The following is a 7,590-nucleotide window of genomic DNA, read 5'->3' as shown; positions in this document are numbered from 1 at the left end:
TTTGTAGACCTTGTTAAATTAGAATTTAGATTTAAAATATGTATTTTTATTTTGTTTGTAATTCTATATTCTATAGGATACTACAAAATTCTTTTTAAGTAGAGGGATTAATGGACAAATTCACAAATGATTCTTGCATTCTATTTTCCTAGAATATTCTTTCAAGAGAGTTATAATTAGAACATAGTTAATAGATAATTCCCACAGTTCATGTATACCATGTTAATGTGAATAATCTAGACAGAGTTGCTAACAAATGGATGATATTAATTTATAAATTTAGAAAAACAGCAATTTTTGAGGGTTTGGTTTAAAATGATATGAAGAGAGTAGTTGTGTGACATCTTTTTTCACCCTCTAAGTAACACAGGAAGCCATTTCCTTATTTACGTGCCTCTGTATACATTGAGAAAAATGCTAGGTTTGGGGTTTGTACTCAACATTGTTTTTGTTTTATTGGTTTGCCTAGAGCTTGAACTCTTGGCCTGGACAGTGTCTCTGGGTCTGTTTATGCTCAAGGCTCATGCCCTACCACTTCAACCTCAGTGCCACTTGTGTCTGGCTTTTGCGGAGAAGTATATTGGAGATAAGATTCTAAGAAACCTTCCTGCCAGGGTGGGCTTTGAAGCATAATTTTCCAATCTTAGCTTCCTGAATATCCATGATAATTAAAAAAGTATAAATATAAATAATATTTGCAAGTGATCTGATCTCAAGAATACCAGTGGAGGAAAAATTATGCAGCTCAGGTTATTGTGGTGTTCTTTCCAGAACACGGAGGGCATCACATTAGCAGAGGTGCAGTATTTTTCACAATAGAGATAAGCTATTCATGATATGAATTAAGGAATTTTAGGCTGCCCCTTACAAGTTGGAAACTGTTGGGCTAGGATGACTTCCTGGCATAAATCTTGGGATTGATAGTCATAGAAATAACAGCTTACTCTGATAAAAAAATATTGCTTACTCTTGAGGAATTAATTATTACAGATGCTTCATAGTTTTATCCTCTACCAGAATGTGGCTATTTTTCTATTGACTTCTCAATCTGTACACTCCATTGGAAACTGCATCTATTGCAGAATTTTATAACATGCATAAAAATACTGTTTTGAATCTCTAACGTATGGAATGTTGAGAATTTAAAAATGAGTAATTATGAGTAGTTGTTTTGAAGAAAATATATACTCTGCCCCCTTAACAAATTATTTAATTTTAAAAGTTATGGGTTTCCATAGCATTAAAGTGTTTTTCTGTTTTAGAATGAGAAAGTAATAAATTTATTCTTTTTCGAAAAATTCGGCAATTATATTATGAAAATATTTTCTAGTTGGATAAAAATCACGTTGATGACCCTCTGATAAAAACGCGGTAATCAATTTGAATTAGATGTCAAATAGAATTGATTTTTAAAATATTGCTACATAAAGAATAATATTTACTGTGCCAATACAGTAAAATTACATTTTATGCAGCTTATTTTTTCAATTTTATTATCAATTTGATGTACAGTGAGGTTACAGTAATTGTAAGGTAGTGAATAAAAAACATTTCAAACTTGTTACCCCTCCTTCATTTTTCTCACAGTTTTCCTTCACCCCTTCACCCCTCACAAGTTATAAGGTACATTTCCAACATATTGTCTTGTGAGTGTTGCTATTGTATTGGTTTTCACTTTGTCTTTTGTTTCACCATTTTGCTTTTCCTCTTCCCTTCCCTATTTAAGGTAAATTCATACACAATACAAAATCAAATACAGCAGGAATGAACTATAGGGGAAAAACCCAAAGAAAACAAGTCACATAGTTCATCAAAAACAACAACCACAAATGAAAAAAATCTAGTTCCATATCTTGGAATTCATTTTGCTTAGCATCAGCTTATATGGCTATATATACACAGTACAAAGCTACTGGAAAATAATAGTTGCATGGACACTATATCATGAAAAGAGCATGTTAACTTTTGGATGGTAAAGGTGGAAATAGGACTGGTGAATTCGCGGATCTGATAAAGGAATTTCAAGAGTTTTAAAGTTATGACAGGTAAATTTGAATTGTTCAAAATTTTTAACAACTTAGCCTATTAAGAAAATTTAAAATTTCCTGGGAGAATAGGCTTTCATGCAACGAAATCCACGGAGACTTAGTAGAGAGGAAGCAATGTGGGTGAAGATGGCTCTTTTTCACACTAAACAAACAAACCTCAGAAACGTTGCTGTAAATCCGGTTGGTTCCCTTGGAATTATCCTTACCCAGGAAATATATTCTCACTCTGTGAAACAAGGTTGTATTGGAATTTAAATTCAAATTCTTAAAAAAATAAGACATCAAAATTTGTGAATTTACCTTTAATTACCAAACAGTAATTCTCTGAAAAAGATAATTTGAGTCAAAATATTTAGGGAGAAAGTGCCCTCCAAAATGCAAGAAGGTGTTGGGTTTACACATTTCTGTTTGTAACATTTTCCACAATGTCTTTGCATTTGAAGCAGTGAAACAGAAAAAAATCTGATTATATAATTCAGACCAATGATTTCACATTTCTAAGTGGCTCACAAAAAATAATATCCTTAATAACATGAGATAGTGAAGACTTCTCTTATTACATAAGCCAAAATGTTTTGGGTTCAGAAAAGAATTGAGCAAATGGAAAAGGTAAGAAAACATAGTTCTTAGAAGCCCTACCTAAGCGTATTGGCTTTAGCAGTGAAGGAAGTCCAAATTTTTTTAAAAATTGTATTAATATTTTTTGGAGGGTCCGGTCATGGGGCCTGAACTCTGGGCCTGGGTGCTGTCCCTCAGGTCTTCAAGTCAAGGCTAGCGCTCTACCACTTGAGCCACAACACCACTTTCGGCTTTTTTTCTTTTTGCTTATGTGGTGCTGAGGAATCAAACCCAGGGTCTCAGGCATTCAAGGCAAGCACTCTACCAAAGAGCCAACTTCCCAGCCCTAAATTGTGTTAATATTTTACTATCTAAAGTGATTTTACAGAGCCGATTTGGCTCACTACAATGCCGAACAGATTGAATGGGGACATGAAAATACATTCCACATCCAAATGAGGCAAATTAAAGAGTTTTCAAAGACAAATCATGAAGATGTAACAGTGGTGGAGCCCATATAGTCCTTCAGCTTCACTAGACTTGCAGCCAAGATGCTGTGATTAATTGGAAATCAGGCAAGAGCTAAGAGGAGGACATAGAAGCAGGACATAGAAGCATTGTCCTTTTGTAACAGACACTGTCTTTCCAGGTATAGGTGATTTAACTCTACTCTCCTCCATACATCTTGGTGAACAAATGCAAGACCAAGAGAAAAATAATCTATTGAAATAATTTTGCATAGAATAACTTCATTGTTCCTGATATGGTATCTAAGGAGAGTCTTACGATAGAAGATAAAAGTGCAGTATTTTTCAGTTTCCTCTAACCATTTTCTTAGCAAAATATATCTTTTAGGTTAGAATTGATTGAACCAAAAAGTGATGGAGTACTTATGTTTGTGGGAACATTAGACAAAAGAAGACTTTCAAGGTAAAAGAAAAAAGAATATATACAGCCAAATATTTGTGATCACAGCTTCTTGGACTGTTTTCTGGAGACAAAGTTTTACAGTAGATTTCTTCTCATTGACATAGATGTTGTTTCATGGCAACCAAATGCAAGAGGGAAGTTTAATAGACTCGCCTGGCCAATTAACCAGCATGACAGAAGAAAATGGCAAATAATATTTAATGAATTACTTTGACCAATTACTTTGCCAGAAGAAAGAAGGAAAAATATAATTCAAAATCAATTGACTTAAAAGAATAAAGAAAGCGTAGTGAAGAAAGATTAGAGAAAATATAGAGGATTGTTTTCTTTCCAGTGGAGTAACGCGTTCTTGATCTTGTTTCTTCCATTCTATCTTCACAAGCTATCAAGTGTGTCTCACGACTGGATTATCCAGTTCAGACAGAGAACTCCTAGAAGAAAGATACTATTTGCAGCAGATGTAGGTGATTTATAACCTTAGACAATCTATTTAAATCTGTTCAAAATTCTCTCCTATCCCAAACTTCTCTCTTTGGACAGCGTTGTTTGCTTTTCCCAAGACTACCCTTCATTAACTGCTTAAAATTTTGGGAGGAAATATTCATACTCTCTAGAGATTTCGGGTTGGTTGTGATTTTTGTGTGTTTTTGTTTTTTGTTGTGTTTTAAACTGAATTTCAAAAGGTTGTGCAAGTGTGTTACAATTAAATATATCCATCTAATTGTCCATTGCTCTTGGATCAGAGTCACTCCTTCCATCATTCTCAACCAAATGCTTCTCCAATATTTATTTCAGATTTACCACTCCCTTTATCATATGTGTACATTGAGTATTCTAGCTGTACTTGCCCCTTGTTCATTTTTCATTCATTCTATGTCTTTACTATAATTTCTTTCTGCTTTCAACTTCCTGATAGTCATCCTGTTAAACTGTCTATTAATACTTTGAAAGGTTTATATACATTTCATGGAGATTCCATTCTGCATATCCTTGAACTGATGTCAGCTTATATTTCCATAATTCATTCATCTGCAGTAATAATTTGCAAGACTGGAGACGTGAAGCACCTAAACATGATTTTATTCTCATCCATTTGGAAGATTAATCTTCAGTCAAAAAGAAAGTTAAAAAACGCATAGAATGTACTCCTAGCTACCAATTTTTATAAATGGCTTTGTACAGTGGTGTGATTGTTTTATTTTACATGGTATAATATTTTTACTACCTATAAGTTTTGGAAAAAGAAGAAAACTAAAATTTATTCCTATAGAGGAATGTGATAGAAATAGAAGAGAGATTTTGTTTGTCATATCTCTGATGAGTACCCATATTCAAGACTTAAAGTCATATTTCTCCCTATGTTAGACAGATAGGGAAAACATAATATTACATATGATAAGACAAATATTTGTGACGTTTTAAAATGTACCTTATTAAATGATGACATTTACTTTTTTAGCAAACGTTTTGGTTTGAAATTTGGCAGGCTGATCTAGTCAACACTTTTCTGGAAGGATCCTACTGAAAAACACAAATTGTGGTTGGTACTATTTCTAGACTTTAATGAATGGTTGAACGTGTTTGGCATTAGTGCTGGGTAAATAATTCAACTCTATTGTAACTTGCTCCCTACACTTGAAAAAATTGTAATGTCACTAAGTATCATCTACTTGTCAAATGTTATTTTGGTGAATGTGATTTTAAAGAGTTAATTTGTAAAGGAATAACTTTCAGGAGATTAAATGTAGATTATCATTGGTTTGAGAGTGACATTTTATACCACTGAACCATGTTGTACTGAAGTCCCAGTGTTTTGAAGCACTAAGGATCTTCTCAATGTTTTTCTGAATTATATTTGAACTCTAAGTAAATTTTTCTGGGAATTGGTAGACCAATTATGGATCTATCCTTCCAGGAACTATTTTTTGGTCCACTTATGCTGGACTAAAATCTTTCATTAATCATAGGGGAGGGGTATTAAAAATAATCTTATGACACCTTGTGAACTTGTTCACTGATATGGGCTGGCCATCTGTAAGTTGAATATTTGAATCATAGTACATACTCTCAAATTTTGTGATCTCATCTTTCATTTTAAGTTGCCTTGCATTTCACAATTGCTTACTGCTAAATCCTGTATCTCAAGGAATTGGGGCCCTGAAATATAGGAAATGAGAAATTGAAATGGGTCTTCAATTACTTTGTTGCATGTTGCATGGGCCTATGTGAGAAGTCTTGCCCTTGTTATCTGATGATGCAGGTAACTGGTACCTGGGATCCTAGGAATCATTGGGTCGTGCAGAAGAATAATATTTGTTAGACATCTTATCAGAAAAAATTGGGCATAATCAGTAGGAATGCTTCAGAAATATGGAGAAAAACAGTTTGGGATCAGTGAATTAAAACAATAAACAGAGAAGCATAGTAAAATCCATTATAGATTAGAGGAAAACAAAATTGTTTTTTACCATGTGAATTCAGAAGACCAAGAACAGTTAGAATGTATCACAAGTTTATACCAAAGACACTGCATTGATACTTTTTATATTCTAATATACATTTTAAACCTAATTATTTTATTCCAATTCTATTTATTGGAATAAATAAATTTTAATTTATTTGTGAAATTATCAACTAATTCTAGTAAGTTTCATTGTGTGAAATATAAAATCAGCACATATAAATATAAAATATATAACTATATATAATATAAGAAAAAAAGACACATGTTTTGCATTGTTCTGTTGTGGGTACAGTATCAAAGGCAACTCTGTTTTAAAGTATTATTACATTATCTCTACCTCAGTGTTTGATAGAGTTGGACCTAAAGCTTTACCATTTGTAGATTTACAGCCTGTAGGCTAGAGAAAACACTATGATTAAAACATTACCAATTTAAGGCCTAATAATGAGAAGAAACATCTGGACTTCTCCTGCAACTATGAAAATATTTGGTGATAGAAATGCAGTAGTGTAACTTCCTGCCTGGTAGGATGGTAGACAGGCCAGGATATTAAGTAATCATGAATATGATCAATTTTTTCACATTCTTGGCTTTAGTTACTTTTGAAATGTTAGATATAATAAACAATTATATTTTGATAAAATACCTTCTAGTCGGAACAGTTATGACTGAACTGTTCATCTCTCTATGATCCCTTGTAACTAAGATTAGTGTTGTTCAAGTAAAACAATCTATTGCTGTCAGGGTAAGATATTCTGATTGGTCTGTTCCTACATGGAAGAAGAATAAAGGGTCAGGTAGACATTTGTGCCAATAAGACCTCACTAGGGAAAATGTCAGCTGCAGAAGGTTAGAAGTAGCTCTTAAGCAAGGCTTACTTTGAATCCATTAGCTCCACAAAGGTAATTCAGTTGGATCAATTAGTACATGAAAAAGCCATCACCTTTGGACCTAGCAATAAATTATCGAAAGTATGATCAAATTCCAAATGAAAAAGACTTAAAATTGTCATTGACAAAAAAATTTGCAAATGTGAGCATTAAGATGAACAATATATTTTTTTCCACTATTCACAGAATTTTAGGGAAATAAGATCAGTAGCATTGTCAGGAACAATATAGTTTCCTTATTACAAATAGGGAACCGTGGATATAAGTCTGTATAGATTGCATCATTAACTACTTAAATTTAGAAGATACTACATGCTTCAGCAGCACGTATTCCCAAATTACAATACAGAGATTAACATGGCAATTGCACAAGGATGATATGAAAATTTGTGAAGTATTCCGTATTTTTCATTCTTCAGATGCAAGAAATGAAAAACAGTTATTAAAAAGTTGATTACAAAATAACAAGTGTAACAACACACGTAATTCATATAATTAAATTTAGTTTGACATCAGTGTATTAAATCTTCACCTCAGAAAGGCGTTTACATACCATAAACTTTACAAAACTGTTGAAATTAGACAACATTGTCATTTTATCCCAATGAAAAATAATATTAAGACCGAGGAAAAAAAGGAATCTAAAACTTTCTATATGGAATACAATCTGAAAGAACACATTATACAAACATAGAATATT

At 32.7% G+C, this 7,590-nt stretch overlaps 1 pseudogene; it reads left to right on the top strand.

Annotated features, from left to right (window-relative positions):
• The first annotated feature begins 7,202 nt into the window (after positions 1-7,202).
• LOC122101781 lies at positions 7,203-7,299 on the top strand (annotated as a pseudogene).
• Positions 7,300-7,590: the final 291 nt, after the last annotated feature.

The sequence above is a fragment of the Dipodomys spectabilis genome, unplaced genomic scaffold (genome assembly GCF_019054845.1).
Source record: "Dipodomys spectabilis isolate Male_0828 unplaced genomic scaffold, ASM1905484v1 ptg000686l, whole genome shotgun sequence".
NCBI lineage: Eukaryota > Metazoa > Chordata > Mammalia > Rodentia > Heteromyidae > Dipodomys > Dipodomys spectabilis.
Note: the sequence above shows the minus strand (reverse complement) of the source record. Positions and strands in the feature narration are given on the sequence as shown.